The sequence below is a fragment of the Heterocephalus glaber genome, unplaced genomic scaffold (genome assembly GCF_053883595.1).
Source record: "Heterocephalus glaber isolate CG9 unplaced genomic scaffold, H.glaber_assembly_v1.0 deba00001564, whole genome shotgun sequence".
Lineage (NCBI taxonomy): Eukaryota > Metazoa > Chordata > Mammalia > Rodentia > Bathyergidae > Heterocephalus > Heterocephalus glaber.
Window position 1 is genome coordinate 18,040,938 of NW_028258351.1, and position 18,203 is coordinate 18,059,140.

General features: G+C 38.8%; 1 long non-coding RNA gene and 1 other non-coding gene across 3 annotated transcripts in view; one reads left to right on the forward strand and one right to left on the reverse strand.

Annotated features, from left to right (window-relative positions):
* The window catches only part of LOC106010439 (uncharacterized), a 39,405-nt gene that overhangs the window by 7,993 nt on the left and 13,209 nt on the right, over positions 1 to 18,203 (forward strand). Inside the window, exons 3-5 of one of the 2 annotated variants that reach the window (XR_001184245.3) lie at positions 14,578 to 14,703; positions 15,171 to 15,285; positions 17,508 to 18,057. This is a non-coding gene — a long non-coding RNA (uncharacterized LOC106010439). Of the gene's footprint in view, positions 1 to 14,577; positions 14,704 to 15,170; positions 15,286 to 17,507; positions 18,058 to 18,203 lie in introns of those variants that run through there. The other variant, XR_015443303.1, reaches the window with a different exon arrangement.
* Positions 13,160 to 13,260, reverse strand: LOC147823889 (small nucleolar RNA U13). The gene has a single exon (XR_015443333.1). It is a non-coding gene; the product is annotated as a small nucleolar RNA U13 (small nucleolar RNA).

Sequence of the window (18,203 nt, forward strand, 5' to 3'; positions counted from 1 at the left end):
CTGGGATAAATCTGACTTGGTCAGGGTGTATGATCTTTTTGATGGCCCTCTGTATTCTGTTTGCCAGTATCTTGCTGAGGATTTTTGCATCTATGTTCATTAGGGGGATTGGCCTGTAGTTCTCTTTTTGGGTTGGGTCTTTCCCTGGTATTGGAATCAAAGTAACACTTGCTTCCAGGAATGAATTTGGAAGCCTTCTTCCTTTTCAATTTCCTTGATGAGTTTAAAGAGTAATGGTGATAGTTCTTCTAGAATTCAGCAGTGAAGCCATCAGGACCTGGGCTTTTCTTTGTTGGTAAATTTTTAATTACATTTTCAATTTCACTCATTGTAATTGGGGTGTTTAGAATTTCTTTATCTTCTTTATTTAACTTTGGCAATTTGTATGTATCTAGGAATCTGTCCATTTCTTCTGTGTTTTCCATTTTATTAGAGTACAGGTTCTCGAAGTATTGATGATCCTCTGGATTTCTGCTGGGTCTGTTGTGACTTCACTTTTTTTCTTCTTAATTGTATGGATTTGAGCCTTTTCTTTCCTTTTCTTGATAAGGTTGGCTAAAGGTTTATCGATTTTATTTATTCTTTCGAAAAACCAACTCTTTGATTCATTGATTTTTTTTGTATCGTTCTCTTAGTCTCCATTGCATTGATTTCTGCTCTGATCTTTATAATTTCCTCTCTTGTATGAGCTTTGGGTTTGTTTGCTCTTCTTTTTCTGGGAGCTTGAGGTTCTGCATTAGGTTATTTATTTGAGTTCTCTCTGTTTTCCTAATATGGGCATTCACTGCTATGAATTTCCAGTGTAGTACTGCTTTCATTGTGTCCCATATATTCCTGTATGTTGTACTGGCATTATCATTTACTTGTAGAAACTGTCTAATTTCTTCTTTAATTTCCTCTGTGATCCATTGGTTGTTCAGGAGGGTGTTATTCAATTTCCATGTGTTTGTGGGAGTTTTGTGGTTTCTTATGTTATTGATCTCCAATTTCATTGCACTATGTTCTGATAATATACAGGGGGTAACTTCAGTTCTTTTACATTTACTTAGACATGTCCTATGAGCTAGCAGGGGGTCTCTTTTGGAGAATGACCCGTGTGCAACCAAAAAGAATGTGTATTCTGATTTTGTGGGGTGGAACGCTCTGTAAACATCTATTAAGTCCATTTGTTCAATAGCTTGGTTCAGTTCTAGAATTTCATTGTTAATTTTTTGTCTAGGTGATCTGTCTATTTGTTATAGTGGGGTATTGAAGTTCCCCACTGTATTAGTGCTCATTTGGTTTTTCATGTCCATTAATATTTGTTTTGTATAGTTGGGGGCATTCATGTTTGGTGCATATGTATTTATGGTTGTAATCTCTTCCTCTTGGATTGTTCCCTTCACAAGGATGTAGTGACCATCTTTGTCTCCCTTGATTAATTTTGGTTTGAAATCTACTTTGTCTGCAAATAAGATTGCTACTCCTGCTTTTTTGGGGGGTTCCTGTTGCGTGGAGAACTGTTTTCCATCCTTTTACTTTCAGTCTTTGAATTTCTTTTTGAGTTAGGTGTGTTTCTTGTATACAGCATATTGCTGGATTTTGCTTCTTTTTAATTTTTATTTTATTGGTACATTTTAGGTATACAATATAATTGCATTCTTCATTGGAAATTTGCACCTTTACATAATCTCTCTTGGTTCTTATTTTTCCTCCTTCCCCTGCCCTCCTTCAACCCCTCCATCCCTCCCTATTTATGGATTTTGCTTCTTAATCCATTCTGCCAGTCTGTTTCTTTTGATTGGTGAATTGTGGCCATTAACATTGATGGTTATAATTGCGAGATATTGACTCATCCTTGTCGTGATGTTTTACTCTTGTTGGCTCTTTTATTTCTTATTTTTTCCCCCCTTTCCCTTTAGTTTCTTACCTTCCCTGGTGGCTTCCCTCTGTTGGGCCTCATGAGGTTGTGACCTTCATTGTCTTTTTCTAGGATATTGCTTAGAATTGTTTGGAGTGCTGGTTTGGTGTTCATGAAATTTCTCAGGTATTCTTTGTCATGGAAGTATCTAATTTCCCCATCAGTTTTGCAGGATACAATAGTCTAGGTTGGAAGTTATTTTCTTTTAGGGCTTGAAATACTTCACCCCAGGCTCTCCTTGATTTGAGGGTTTGTGGTGAGAAGTCTGCTGTGATTCTGATGGCTTTCCTTTGTAGGTGATTTGTTTCTTTTCTTTAACTGCCTGTAGGATTTTGTTCTTCTATTGTGTTTCTGGGATCTTGATTATTATATGTCTAGCTGTACATTTTTTTGATCATGGGTAGTTGGAGTTCTATATGCCTCACTTATCTGTATGTCCCATTCTCCACCTCTGTCTGGGAAGTTTTCTACTATTACTTCTGTGAACTGTTTTTTTAATGTCAATTGTACTTTCTCCTGTTTTTTCGTGGACTCCTATCGGTCTTATATTATTCTTCTTTGCATCATCTAGCAGCTGATGGATTGATTTCTGTGGTCCCTTACTATTTTTAAGAAATCTCTGTTTTCATGGTCCTTAACCACGATCCTGTCTTCTATATCTGATATTCTATCTTCAGATTTCCTTAATCTGCAGTGCATACTTTCAATGGAGTTTTTAATCTCCTGAATATCTGTTTGAATCTGTTTCATGGATTCCATTTCTTTTGTATTTTGGGCAATCATGCTTTCCATTTCTTTCTTATGCTGGGCATTCATGGCTTCCAGCATGTTTCTGAGCTCATCTATTTTTTATCTGTTTCTGTTCTAGAGCCTCTAATCATGTCTTTCACTCTGCTCACCATCTCTGTAGTTATCTGGAAGATTAATTCTGCTTTGAATTTTTCTAGAGCCTTATTCATCTGTTTTGTTACTTCCTGTGCTATCAGTTCAGGGTGTCCAGGAGGTTGATTATCAGACTTTTCCATCTCATTTCCCCCAGAATTTGCCTTTTGTGGGGTGGAAGTCTGAGTTTGTGCCTTGCTTCAATGTCTTCTCATTTTTGTTTTTGGTACTGTCCTTGGTTTAATTCCTGGGTTGATACTTTGAAGTTGCTTATTGGATCTTTGTTGATGTATTTATAACCCTTATGGAATGATTGCTTCTCAGAGGTGTCTTCCAGATATAGTTGGTCTTTAGGTTTTGAGTCTCTAATCAGTCTGAGGCTATCTTATTTTCATTATACCTGGAGAACAACTGATTAGATCAATCACAACACCTTAGCCCAAGTGATACAATCAGCAACACAATAGCATCAAGTACCTCTTAGAAAATGATAATTTGTGGTAGTTATTAATCTAACACCTTTAACTGTGTGAATTAAATCAAAATGAAGGACCAACCCAACATATGTTTATAGTGAATAAACTCTTCAATATAGCAACTTTACCCTTTGGGATGGGGAGTTAGAAGGAGTTGGGGAGGGAGGGATAAGTAGGTAGAAGGATAGGGGGAGGTTCCACTGAGGCCAGGAGACACAGACGAGAGAAGGAAAGAGAAGAAAAGAAAAATGAAGAAGAAATATGAATTAGGGCCAGAACAGGAACACAAAGGGAGATGAAGACCAATGTGGGACAGCAAGGGAGTGAGGGAGAGGGAGATAGAATGAAAAGAGAAAAGAAAGAAAAAAGAGAAAAATAAAATATTTTAAGGAGTAGAAAGAGAAGAAAAAAATTAAAAATAAGACCAAAAAAATAGTGGTAATTTTGAAAATAACAAATAAAAGATAAAAATGAAGGGCCTCCTTCAGGGTATGTCTCTGCTGTCACAATAGACAATGTGGGCAGTAGTGTGCATATATAAGTCAATGAGTCTCAGCAAGCCAGTCACAGACCCGTGAGATTCAGGCAGATTTCTGGCTGTAAGTCCCAAGCTGAGCTCCCTGTCCTCCTGTGGGTTGAACTCTGCAAGGTTCTATTGCAGGTTATAGCTGCCTTTCCCCTGAAGATAGTCCAGATTCCGATGGGAGGTGATAATCCCTCCAACTTACCAAGTACAGTGGTCTGGTGTGCCTTTATTGCAGAGAATCTCTTCATTTTTCTAGTGGGCTTCAGTTTTCATCAGGGAGCCTGAGAGAGGCCCTCTCTCTGTTCACTTCTGTAGCTCAGGACAATGGCCTTTATATCCCCCTGTGCCTCTGTAGTGTGGAACCAGGTAGCTGCACAGCCAAGAGGCCAGAGGCGGGTGTGTGTGGGGGGGGGGGTTGCAGACACCCACGTGGCTATGCTGGTGGCTGGTGGGCACGCCCGGGGGGGGGTCCTCATAGTCTCCTGGTCACAGGTGGGTGTGGCGAGCCTGATGGAGTGGGGCTCCCATCATCCTGGGACCATTCAGCCCATGCTGGTACATTCCAAAAGCCTATTTTTGACAAGTGGATTCTTTATAACAGAAACCTCCAAAAACTCTAAGATAAAATAAACTTTACTCCTTTCATTTGTGGGTATTGGGTATTTTGTCTCAGAAATGAGAAAGTAGCTAAGATAGATTTGGTACTAAGAGTGGGGTCATTGTTGTGACTGTACTTGACCATGTGGGTCACAAGCCTTGGAACTGGCTTGTGGGAAGAGTGTGGAAGGGTTTGGAGATACCAGCTGAAGAAGCAGCCCTAGAATGCATTGAGCTGAGCTTCATTGGAGATTCTGACCAAAGCTCAGAAGATGGTAATGCTGATAAAAATTCAGCCAGTAAAGACTAGGCTCAGGAGGTTTCAGTAGGGAAAAAGGACCACACTGCATTTGGACTCTAGGCCATGTGTGTTATGCTCTGGCAGAAAATTTGTTTGCATTTTGCTCATGTCTAGAGATCTTGGTGGGATTAAGGTGCAGCAGATTAATCTGGCAGAAGAAATTTCAAAGCATTCTTTTTTATTTTTTTCCAATAAGAGAGCTTTCAGTGATACAAGCAGCTTTTCACAGCTGGGGTTTTTGTTTTTTGCTTTTTGTTTTTGGAACTGGGGATCAAACTCTGGACCTTGTGCTTTCAAGGCAGGTGCCAGAACCACTGAACTAAATCCCCAGCTCAAAGCATTCTTATATAGAGGTGGTAATATGACTACTGTTAGGGGCTTTCAGGCAAATGTACCTTGAGAATCAAGACCAAATGGCCCAAAGGAATGATTTTAAGTTTTGAGTTTGGCCAGAAAGGAAACTCCAGTAAAGTTATAGCCTGCAAAGATGGAGCAGAGGAGGAATTGGTTACTGAAAAGATTAGCATTAAAAAACCAAGTACTGGGCGGGGGATTTAGCTCAATGGTTTTGCCACCTGCTGCGCAAGTGCAAGGACCAGAGTTTGATCCCCAGTACCAAAAAAAAACCAAACAAAAAACCAAGTACTTTTAGAAAAGATGGCCTAAGGACATCACTAGAACCAGCAGGACTCCATACTTTGCCCCACCTCAAAATTGCAAATGTGTGAGACTTTGCTTTGAGAGGAGAGCCCCAGGGTAGCATGTTCCAGAAGGGTGGTGACCTGGGTAATTTGTTCTTTGGGATTGGGTTCATAGCACTCAGTTATCCAGGCACTCCACCCCTACAGCTAAGAGAGAAAGAAGCTTTGAAATGCTCCAGCTTGCAGCAAACCTTGGCATCATTCACATGGTGCTGGTTTTAGCACATGCAGAATCCAAGAGTTTTAGGGTCAAGAAGGCTTTCACCCAGATTTCAGAAGGCCTGGGAGGCCAAGCAGTGTGGCCTTGAGAGGGCATGTATGAATCTGTGAGTGTGAAGCTGAGAGTGCTGTGGAGACTGTAGATGGTTACAGAAGCCAGGAACGTGGATCATCTGAGGAAAGCCACAAAGAATGAGCAAAGCCTGCCCAGAGAAAGGTCATGAGGGCTACAACCACCATCAGTGCCATAGGGGTGGGGCCACACTATCCCTTTGGAGTTCACATCTTTCCACACATCGCCCTGGGTGCTGGACATGGATCTATAGGATTTTGTGGGAGACTTGGCCAAAGAGTGAATGGTTAAGCTGTGGGGCAAAAGCACACAGGCTCTGCAAGAAGTGAATGGTTAAACTACAACAAATTTACATTAATGAGGCATGTTGTGTTTGGCCACTGTCTTTCCCTTTTCTCTTTTTTTGGGTACTGGGGATCAAACTCGGGACCTTGTGCTTGCGAGGCAGGTGGTGGAACCACTGAACTAAATCCCTGGCCCGGCCTTTAGAATTTTTGAGCAAGGCCCTATCATCATCTACAGACAACTATTCTTCCTTTGAAGAGCAGCTCTTGGCCTGCTAGTGAGCCTTAGTGAAAACTGAACCCTTGATCATAGGACACCAGGTTACCATATAACTTGAGCTGCCCATCATGAGATGGGTATTACTTGATCCACCAAGTTTTAGAGTCAGATGTACACAGCAACAGTCCATTATTAAATGGAAATAATATGTACATGATTGAGCCTGAGCAGTTATGGAGGACATAAGTAAGTTACATAAAGAAGTTGCCCAAATTCCTACTGCTATACTGCCTTCTGCCCCTTGGCACATACCTATGGCCTCATGGTGTGTACCATATGACCAGCTGACAGAGGAAGAGAAAATTAGGGCCTGGTTTACAGATGGTTCTGCATGTTATGCAGGCACCACCCAAAAGTGGACAACTGCAGCACTACAGCTTCTTTCCAGAACAACCATGAAGGATAGTGATGAAGGAAAACTTTCACAATGGGCAGAACTTTGTGTAGTGCACTTGACCATACATTTTGCCTGGAAGAAAAAAAATGGCCAGATGTGCAATTGTATACTAATTCGTAGGTTGTATGTAGCCATTGGTCTGGGTGGATGATCAGGGACTTGGAAGGAGCATGACTGGGGAATTGGTGACAAAGATATTTGGGGAAGAGGTAAGTGATAGACCTCTCTATATGGGTGCAGGATGTAAAGATATTTGTGTCTCATGTAAATGCTCACCAAAAAGTGACCTCAGAAGATTAGGACTTTAATAATCAAGTGGATAGGATGAGCTATTCTGTGGATGGCAGTCAATCTTTTTCTTTAGCCGTCTGTTATTGCCCAGTGGGCTCATGAACAAAGGGGCCGTGGTAGCAGGGATAGCGGCTATGCATTGGCTCAGTAATATGGACTTCCACTCACCAAGGCTGATATGACTACAGGCACTGCTGAATGCCCAACATGCTAGCAGAGAGCCCAACACTGAGTCCCTAATATGGCGCAATTCCCTGGGAATGAATGAGTGATCAGCCTGAAACCTGGTGGTAGGTTGATTATATTGGAGCACTTCCATCATGGAAAAGGCAGTGCTTTGTCTTTACTGGCATAGACACATATTTCAAGTATGGGTTTGCTTTCCCTGCATGTAATGCTTCTGGCAAAACTACCTTCCATGGACTTACAGAATGCCTTATCCACTCTCATGGTATCCTACACAGCATTGCTTCTGACCAAGGAACAAACTTTATAGCTAAGGAAGTGAGCCAATAAGCTCAGGCCTGTGGAATTCAATGGTCTGATCATATTCCTCATCATCCAGAAGCAGCTGGGTTGATAGAAAGGTAGAATGGCCTTTTGAAGATGCAGTTTAGCACCAGCTAGGTGGCATTTCCTTGCAGGGCTGAGGTAAGGTTCTTCAGAAGGTTTTATATGCTTTGAATCAGCATGCACTATATGATACTCTGTCTCCCACAGCCAGGATTCATGGGGTGGAAATGGAAATAGTATCTATCACCCACCATTACCTCTAGTGATCCACTAGCAAAACTTTTTGCTTCCTGTTCCCATGGCCTTATGCTATGCTGGCATAGAAGTCTTAGTTCCATAGGGGGAAAGACTTTTATAATGATTCCATTGTAATGATTGCAATAATTCTATCACAATGATTCCATTGAACTGGATGCTAAGACTTCCCCCTGGTCATTTTGGGCTCCTCATGCCTCTGAGTAAACAAGCTCAAAAGGGAGTTACTGTGTTGGATCAGTGATTAATCTGGACTATCGGGGAAATTGGACAATTACTTCACAGTGGAGGAAAGGAAGACTATACTTAGAGTGTAGGAGATCCCTTAGGATGCCTCCTAGTATTGTCATGCCCCGTTATTAAGATCAGTGGGAAATTACAACCCAATCCAGGCAGGATGACAAGTGACCCAGAACCTTCAGGAAAAGAACTGAGACCACCTGAGGTGCTTGCTGAAAGTCAAGGAAATACAGAATGGGTAGTAGAAGAAGGTATTTATAAATACCAGTTATAAATGTGTGACCAGTTACAGAAATGAGGATTGTAATTATAATTGCTCTCTCCTACTTTATTATGCTTATGCATATATCCACACATTTTTTTAATTTTTAATTTTTAGTTCTTTTATTGGTACATTTTAGGTATACAATTCATTTACATTTATCATTGGGTGTTTGTACCTGTACATGATGTTTCTTGATTCTTATTTTTTCCCCATTACCTGTGCACCCTTCACCCCCTCCACCATTCCCTATTTACATAGACATCATTTCCATTTTTTTTTCTTTTCTCATAGTTTTTCCTTTCCCTCCTTTCCTTTCCCCTTCCCCTCCTTTCACTCCTTCATCTTTGGACCTTTTTTCCTATTTCAAATTATCAGTTATTCATTTTAACCCTTGTTTACACTATCAGTTTCTCACACTAGAGAAATTATTTGGTATTTACACGTGTGTCCTATTTATTTCACTTAAGAGTATGGCCTTGATATGCATCCATTTAGCCATAAATGACTCTAGTTTTTCATTCTTTATGGCTGAGTAGTACTCCATTTTATAAAAAAACCCACATCATTATCCAGTTTCCAGTTGATGGGCACTTGGGGTGCTTCCAAGCTTTAGCTATTACAAACTGATGCACACATATATTAATCAGATATCTTTATTTTCTTCCTTTGTAACATAATGCTGATAGACAATATTGGTGGGTTTTTTTGGTATCGAGGATCAAACTCAGGACCTTGCACTTACCAGGCAGATGCTGTGCTATGGAACTAAATCCCCAGGGCCTCTTCTTAAGTATTGTTAAACCTATATTATAATGTTTAAGTTATGAAATGTTAGGGATAAGCATTACCAAAAGAAAATTTCCTTCTATTCCGGGGAGGGAGTTAATGTGTTTCTGTTTGTATGTAGGATAGTTGTACCTGTTAGGCATAATTATGAACTTATATTGTATCTGGAGAGTAAGTATGGTTTAAGGAAATGTGCCTGGTTGTCAAGTTGACAAAGGGTAGATTGTGAGAGTTAATTGTGGTGTCAACTTAAGTAATAAATGCCTAGCAGATTGGTTCCACATGGTTCTGGGTGTGTGTAGATGATAGACTTACTGAAGACAGAAGACCAGTGCTGGGTGTGGGTTGCACCAACCAGTAGGCTTGTAGCCTGGATGAAATAAAAAGGGAAAGAAGAAAGTCTTGCTTCTGCTTCTTTGGAGGATCTCCAGTCTTTGCCATTGGCTTTGGATGTCAATCTCCAGGCTCCCATCACAGACTCTTCAGCCTTCCAGTGCAGACTCCAGTCATCCAGGGCAGACCCTTTGGCATCCTGATATGAACTTGCATGGAACTCTGCAGTGAGCTCCAGTCCTTTGACTGGATCTTTCAGAACTCCAATGTGCAGATGGCCCTTTTGCATTCTTCTACACTTGACTCTGCAGGCAGCCATTGTAAGCCTACCTTGTAAATACATATATATATTATATATAATATAATATATATTATATATTGTAATCCATATATATTATATAATATATATTATTATATATTATTATATTTATATATTTATAATAATATATAATATTTTATATTAAATCTATTCCTCTTGTGACCCCTAACTGATACATACAGTCAGCCATCAGTCTGGTGGAGAAGGAAAGTCTTCTATTTCTGATCCATTGACTTGAACAGAACCAGTGGCGAGATGTTTGTTCATATTAATATCCATCTTCAGCAAGTCTTGCAATTCCTCAAGACTAAGGACTACAACATCTGCCTCAAGTGAGTGGCCATGACCCCTACAGCCCCAGTGCCTGAGCCCAGCTCCAGCACCAACCGCAGGCTTAGTGAGTGGATCCTATCACTCCAAAACACAGTCATTTTCAGGTATTTGGAAAGGAAAATGGCAGACTCCCATGAAGCACACCCCAAGCTGTGTGAGCCATACGCCTGCAGTTGTAGCACTGTGGTCTCCCATTTCTCAAAGACTCTCACAAAGATCTGAAGTGGATCCTCTACCAGATCCTCCACCAATGACTCCAGAGGAGATGCCATTGCTACACTGTCACCTCAAGTTTATTCTTGATGCAGACTAGTATTCCATTGTGTGTAATACCACATTTTCTTTATTCATCTATTGATAGACACATTCCAAGATTTAGCTATTATGAATTGTGCTGCTATAAACATGGGTATATATGTATCACTGTAATGTGATGTCTTTAACTGTTTCAGGAAGATACCTAGAAGACGGATAGCAGGGTAGAAATAAATTTCTGTTTTTAGTTTTTTGAGGAATTTCCATACTGATTTTCTTAGTGGTTGTACTAGTTTATACCCTCACCAACAACGTACAAGGGTTCTTTTTCCCTACAGCCTTGTCAGCATTTGTTATTATTTGATTTCTTGATGATGGCCATTCTTTCTGGGGTAATATGGAATCTTAGTGTTTTTTAGATTTTTTTTCTTTTTTTTGGTACCAGGTATTGAAATCAGGATCTTGCGCTTGTGAGGCAGGCAGCAGAACCATGGAGCTAAATCCCCGGCCCTTTTTTTGCGGTATCAGGTATCGAACTTAGGATCTTGCACTTGCAAGGCAGGAGTGGCATAGAATTTTTATTTTTATTTTTAATATTACAGGTTTTCTTGATGATTTAAAGTGTTGCTTTTAGGGCCGGAGATTTAGCTCAGTGGTTCCGGCGCCTGACTTGCAAGCACAAGGTCCTGAGTTTGATCCCTGGTACCAAAAAAAAAACCCAACAAATAAAACAAATAAAGTGCTGCTTTTATCATAAATTAAGTTTACATATGTGCTGGGCCATGTATTTAGTGTATACTTCTGCCCTCTGATCTATGTGTCTTCTTTCTGATAATGAAGTGTTTTAGTTTTTGTGACATTTTAAATATGTTTTACAATCTGGTAGGGCTAGGTCTCTCCATTTACTCTTCATTTTTCAGACAAATTTTAACTACACATGAATGTTTTTATACATTTCATATATATATATATATATATATATATATATATATATATATATATATGGGGTTTTTTTGGTACCAGGAATTGAATGTGGGGCCTTGTGTTTGTGAGGCAGGCGCCGGAACTACTGACCTAAATCCCAGGCCCTATATATATATATATTTTTTTTTTTGAGTCAGGGTCTTATTATGTAGTTCAGACTGGCCTTGCATTCATGGTGATCCTCCTGCCTCAGCCTCCCAAGAGCTGGAATTACAGGCCTGCACCACCACACCCAGATCTTATATTACTTTTAAAATATCAAAATAAAGGTCTTGTTTTTGTTTTTATTTTAAGAGCTAAGATTACTTAAGAACAAAGAATGAAAATATGGGTAAGAGGGGCTCTGGGGAAAGACAGTATCTTCATTTTTGTTGAGAAATATATAGGCTTTTTAGTAATTTTTAAACAAAGCAAAAGAACATTTCTTTTTGAATCTTCTTTTATGCTTAACATACCACCCTTGTCAGCAGCATGGACTCATTATGTAATTCATTCTTTCTACAAATATGTATGGAGTGTCCACTCTGTGAGGTAATACAGTGTCCCTTGAGCAAAACCCAAGGCACTTTCTTGAAACTTAAATCCCTAGCCAAACTCTTAACCATAGAGATTTAGATAATAAATATTTGAAAAACGAGCCCCTCCAATCATACTTAGGCAGGGCTGTTTTGATGGTGATAAAAGAAGCCTCCTTTTGAGAAGGAGACTTGAATCCCTTCATTTGCCAGTGCAATAATTTTAGGTTATCTTTGCTTAAAATAATCTTAACTATTATTTCTATTTTTTTGTAGTGCTGGGGATTGAATTGAGGGCTTGGCATATATTAGGTAAATGCTCAGCCACTGAGTTCTGCTTTTCTTTTCTTTCTTTTTTCTTTTCTTTTCTTTTTTTCTTAATAGCAAAGACCATTTTGCCCATAATGTATTAACTTTTTAGTGCACCACTAGGTGGCAGTGATTTGCAACCTGTGGTTCCACAGATTAAGACATTAAAATATACTTTTTTTTTTTTGAAACAGGGTCCCAAGCTGGCCTTGAACTCACAGTTATACTCCTGCCTCAGGCTTCCATGTGCTAGGACTACAGTCATGGCCACCATGCTGGGCCACCTTTATTTTTAGATAATAAAAAAATAAACCTCCTACTTATGCAAGGGTCACATGGGCTTTGTCTCTTGCTACCCTTTGAACTAAAAAATCTACATTGATGATGTCCATAAAATAAAGTTAAAATAGCATGTTGTAGAATAATATTTGTACCTCCTCTCTTTGTCCCATGCTGCCTCTCTCCCTTTCTTTCCTCCTTCTACAAAGGCTTATTGAGCACTTAGCATGTGCCACCATGTGGTAAGTTACTAAAAATTGTGTGGCGAGCAAAGTGACACCAATGTAGCTCCATGGATCTGATGATAGTCCTTTACTGATGAACAGATAAGTTGGTTCCACTTTCTCCTTATAAGAAACAATACTACAAAGAACATCTTACATGTGTGCTTGAGTTTCTTGAGGGCAGTGGTTCTCAAAGTGTGGTCTCAGCCATGAGACTCAAACTGTTTTCATAATAATACTAAAATGTTTGTTATTTGGCCTTCTTCATGCTCACTTTCTTGTGAACATATAATGGTGCTTTCCTCTACACAAGTGATATTGTAACAAATTGACTGTAAAAACAGGTGTAAGAATCCAAATATTTATATTAAGCCACATATGAAAGAAATTTGCAGAAAAATAACATACTTAATGGACATTCTTCACCATAATTTTTTTGTTTGGGAAAATACAGTTATTCTAATAAAAATGACTTATATTAACATGTAATGAGTTTATTGTTATTTTAAATGAATTAAATGCTTTTAAACTTTCTTAGTTTTAATGTTTATTAAGGTAGTTATCAATAGATATCTTCTGCATAAACAAAATTTCTTTGATGTGCTCAATCTTTTTTTTTTCATATCAGTCAGGTAATGAGCTGATAGCAAAACAAGATTTGAGCAAGGCACATTTCATAGAATGACATGAAAGCCCAATTATGCTTATGAACCACAAGAGGGTCTTTTTGGTCATTTTAAGAGTTTAATGGAGATCTGGTACCAAATGATTTGAGACCCACTCTTCTAGGATGTATCTCTCTCTCTCTTCTTTTTTTTTGGTACTGGGGATCAAACTCGGGACCTTGTGTTTTCAAGGCAGGCGGCGGAACCACTATGCTAAATCCCCAGCCCTTAGGGTGTATATCTCAAAGTGGAGTTGCTGGCTCTTAGGGCAGCCACAAATTCAGCTTTATTAAATGTGCTAAATTGCTCTCCAAGGTGTCTAATGCTAACCTTTAAACATTTTTAAATATCTTAGTGGTTTTTTCTTAAATCTCAAGCTGTGAAGAATTATAGGATTATTATTAAGCCAGGCTAGTAATATAACAGTGATTTTGTCTGTGGCAATATTGACTGAATATCTTCCTTAATCAACAGAAATGCAAGGTGAGTTTTTAAAGCTATGGTGCTGAGGATTGAACCCAGGGCCTTGTGCATGCTAAACACTCACTTTACCAGTGAACTACACCCCACCCCAGTATTTATTTTTAATGTACTCAGAAGGTTTTTTTGCTTACTGAGAATAGCTTTGTAGAGTATCAAGATGAAATGTATCGGAAAATTTATTTTTGTTTGGTGGCTCATGGGAGGTAGAAGTATACTAGTTATGCAAATAAGCTCTTTTAAAAAACACATTAGGGGAATTTCATTGGTTTTTTTAAAGAAAATACCTGCTGTATTTTTTGTTAAAAGTATGTTCTACTAGCACCTGATTTGGAAAAAAATATACTGAGGCATCTAATTTTTAAAAAAAATTTAAAGTCTGTTTGTAGATAGATCACTTCATAGTGAGAATGTATTGTAAGCAATTTAGGGTTTTTTAAAAAAATTGTAGAATACTTACTTGTTTTAAGTGTAGCTGATTTAAAACTTTAATGATGTTAAATTTTGGCAATGAAATATGTGATAAATGTGAAAGACTGAATTTTTCATTTGAAGGGCCAAGGTGCAGCAATATTAATAGGCTGTTTCTTACAATGGTTTTGCACATAGTGATTTGTTCACTATGCTCTAGTAAAATGAAAAGTGACCTCAGTGGGTTTTTACCTATTTATGGTGGATGGCTTTTGGCAACCAAGTGTGAATTTAAGTGAAATTTTAATCTGCCCCTTAGCCAAGGCAGAACACACACATATGTACCCAGGAAGAGCAGATGGGATAGATTATAAATGAATCTCACCCCAGCCCAGGAGACATGTCTACAGCAGTAGTAATATTGTTGATACAATATATAGTACATCACAAGTGCAAGTAAAAATTGTTTTGTTTCTGTTCTTAGGAGATTATCCAGCCAATGGGGCTAAACAAGGGAACTGACCTCAGTAGGAGAGATGATCACTGTGCGTTCATTTATACTAATAGCCAGACTGCTGCCAGGTATTTGGTTCTACAGTTGCTGGTCCAGGTATGAATGTGTTTGAACGTGGAATTCTATATGGAAGGTTCTTTGAAGGAAAGATAAACAAAAATTGCTGACCTATGCCTTTTGGATTACTGACTTTATTTGAATTGTTTCAGGGAGTCAAGAACTTCAAAACTTTCTCATTCAGCTATATGTTGAGTATCCCTTACCTGAATACTTGGGACTAGAGGTGTTTTGGATTTGGGAGTTTTTCGGATTTTGGAATATTTACATACACATAATAAAATATCTTGGGGATGTGAACCAAGTCTAAACATGAACTTCATTTGTCTTTAATTTAAACCTTATACACATAGATATGAAGGTAATTTTATGCAATATTTTTAGTTCATCTGTTTTGACTGTGACCCATTCAGACAGATGGTCTGAGGGAGAGAGACTGAGGGAGGATCAATTATTCATGCACTCATCAGACAACCTTTTTTTTTTTTTTTTTTTTTTGGTACCAGGGATCGAACTTGGGACCTTGTGCTTCTGAGGCAGGCAGTGGAACCACTGAGCTAAATCCCCAGCCCTGGACAACTTTTTTTTAAACATTTGTTCTGCACACTCACCTGATCTCAAGTAAGTAGGGTTAACATATATGTTATCAAAGTAGAATACTTTTGAAGTGAAAAGGATGTTATTAATAATGATACTGAGATATCAAACAAAAGCTGCAACTATCTGAAGCAAAGCTGAATGCAAAGTTACCCTATGACTAATACATAATCCTAACTCAAGAAGCCCAGTATCAAATGGGATTGAGAGCATGTGATCACAAGATGCTGATAATTATGCATTATAGCTGCAAGAGAAATGCTGGGAAGGGGTGAACCTGAGCCAGTGAGGAAAGATCTCTCAAGAAAATAATGGTCCATCTGGGTGCTGAGGGGGAGAGTTGTAGTTTATTGGTGAAGGAGGAGGGAAAAGATGTTCCCAGTAGAAGTAAGAGAATACACAGGACCTGAGCACTGATTTGATGCCTTGGGGAAGCTACAGGTAGTTTCCCACAGTCAGGGTTTGGTGGGAGGAAAAAAGGTGTTAAAACCAGGCCAGAGGTCCCAGGTTAGCAGGCTTCGCATGGTATACTAGGGAGTTTATATTTTATCCTGGTAGGTACAAGGGTCCACTGGAGGATTTTAAGAAGGACCATGAAAAAAAAGAAAAAAAAGGACCATGATCTAGTCAAGTGTATGTTTTAGAAAGTTTTCTTCTGACAGAAGTGAGAAATGGATTGGAGAAGAGACTAATAAAGAGTCTTTTGTATTCAGTCAGATGAAAGATGGCAAGATCGAGATTAGGTAGTGATGGTGGGCATGGGACTTAGGGGTAGAACTGAAAGCATTTAAGGAAATTGGTCATGCTGCTAAAACATCCAGAAGTTATGCCTATAGCAAGAAGGGCTGGATAGCATTCAAATAAAACCATTAGGATCTGGACTGTCTTCTTAGCTCAGTGTTTCCTATAATAGATTTTAACTTGAGAATTTATATCTACTTTACTCCAAATTCAGTGGGAAAGAATGCCTGACCTGTTTCCAAAGCATCAATTGACCAATTAGTATGGCCAAGGGAACTAGAGTCTCCGATAGGCCAGTCTAGGATCATATACTCTACGTCTGAATTGGGAATGAGACATTACACAAATTACACAGATTGAAAAAACAGAAAGCAGATTCAACAAGAGAAGCCGGAATTTTGGAATACACTAGGGAGGTGAAGAACAATTATCTACCATGAAGGCAGAGCTGGGATGACCTCCAGTACACTGTTCTGGCCTCTATCCCTTGGAAGTTCTGGAGAGATCCATAGAACAAGGTTAGGAAAGGTAATCCCTTAGCCAGGAGGAGTCTTACCCTCTTTCCCTCAGTTTCTGAAGAGGAAAAAGGAAGAATCCCCATGTTCATATGAGGAGAGGGGGAACTAACTTGACTGAGTTGCACTTAAGATATTTGCTACAAATATGCACAGAGCTATTTTGCCTTGAAGGGGAAAACAGGCTCCAGCCCCTGCCAATGACCCATGTGCAATTGCTCTTCCATTTTCTCTTCCCAGGAAATAGGTTAGCAAGTGGGAGGACCTGGTCCTCCAAGAGGCGCCTGCATTTAGGGTAATATCAGGGAGGCCCATTTTTACCTTAGGCCTAAAAATGCAGGTTCTAGGCCCATCTTATCTTTGAATGTGTTTCAAAGCAAGTTGCAAATATTAGTACATTTCCTCCTAAATACTTCAGTGTTCATATCATTAACCAGATTTCAGTATTTGTTTCTACTTTTTTCTTTTGAAGTAAAATTTACTTAGATTGAAATGCAGAACTCCACTTGTCAGAAAAAGGTCTGGATGGGTTGGACCTCTGTGGGGATACTATCTTTGAGTCCTAGAAATGTCTGGGCATCTAATGAGTTGAGTTCTCTTTTGGAGAAAATATGTATTTATGACTCAGTGAATGAAAATGAAAACCTGAGACGAGACTGGATTTTCCCACTGAAAATAGAAATCAAAAGTAGGAAAACATCTTAATTATTGCACAGATATGTGTGAGTTCTCTGCAAAAAATGTTTAAATAAACTTCAGTGAAATGACTTCAGTGATTGGTGCATCAGGCTGGTTCCCTTTATTTGGACAAAATAGCTATATGTTTCGATGAATGCAACAATCAGCCTCTAGTTTATTATACTGACAAGACCATAATTAATGGTGCTTCAGAATTTTCAGATTTTCTGCGATTACACTGTGACTTTCAAGGAATTTGGGAAATTGGTCTTTACTGCCAAGCTGAGATACATTTACTTTCTTGGGTTTTAGGAATTCTCCAAGTCCCTGCTGCTCATGCTCCTGTTGATCCAGAATCACTACCATCATTAGCAAATCATTTTATGAAAAAAATGTAATCTAAAATACATTCTTGTTGGAATACAGCAAATTAATGTAACTCTAGGTGTTAAAATTGTTTTTTTTGGTGTGTGTTACATTTATCTTTTAATTTTAAAGAATTCCCTCTTCCCAGGCTTTTTTTTTTTGTACCAGGGATCAAACTCAGGACCTTGCACTTGCAAGGCAGGTGGCAGAACCACTGAGCTAAATCCCCAGCCCATGATGTCTGTGCGTTTTCCTGAATTTTCTTTCTGTTTCCAGAGTATTTCCTATACAGGGAAAATTTTATAATATTTGATACTTTTACTCTTGTATATTTATGACACAATGAATGGTCAGTAGTATTAAAGAATTATAATTAACATATTTTGAAAAAGAGATTAGAACTTCAACTAGATCTTTCTGAAAAACTACATTTATTATTATTATTATTATTAATTTATTTTTAAGTGACTGCCAACTAAAGATGTAGCAAACTAATCACTGGGGGCAATAATTAGTTTATTTATTTATTTATTTTTTTGGTACCGGGGATCAAACTCAGGTCCTTGTGCTTGCGCAGCAGGCAGCGAAACCAATGAGCTAAATCCCCGGCCCAGTTTAGTATTTTATATTCAACAAAGGACA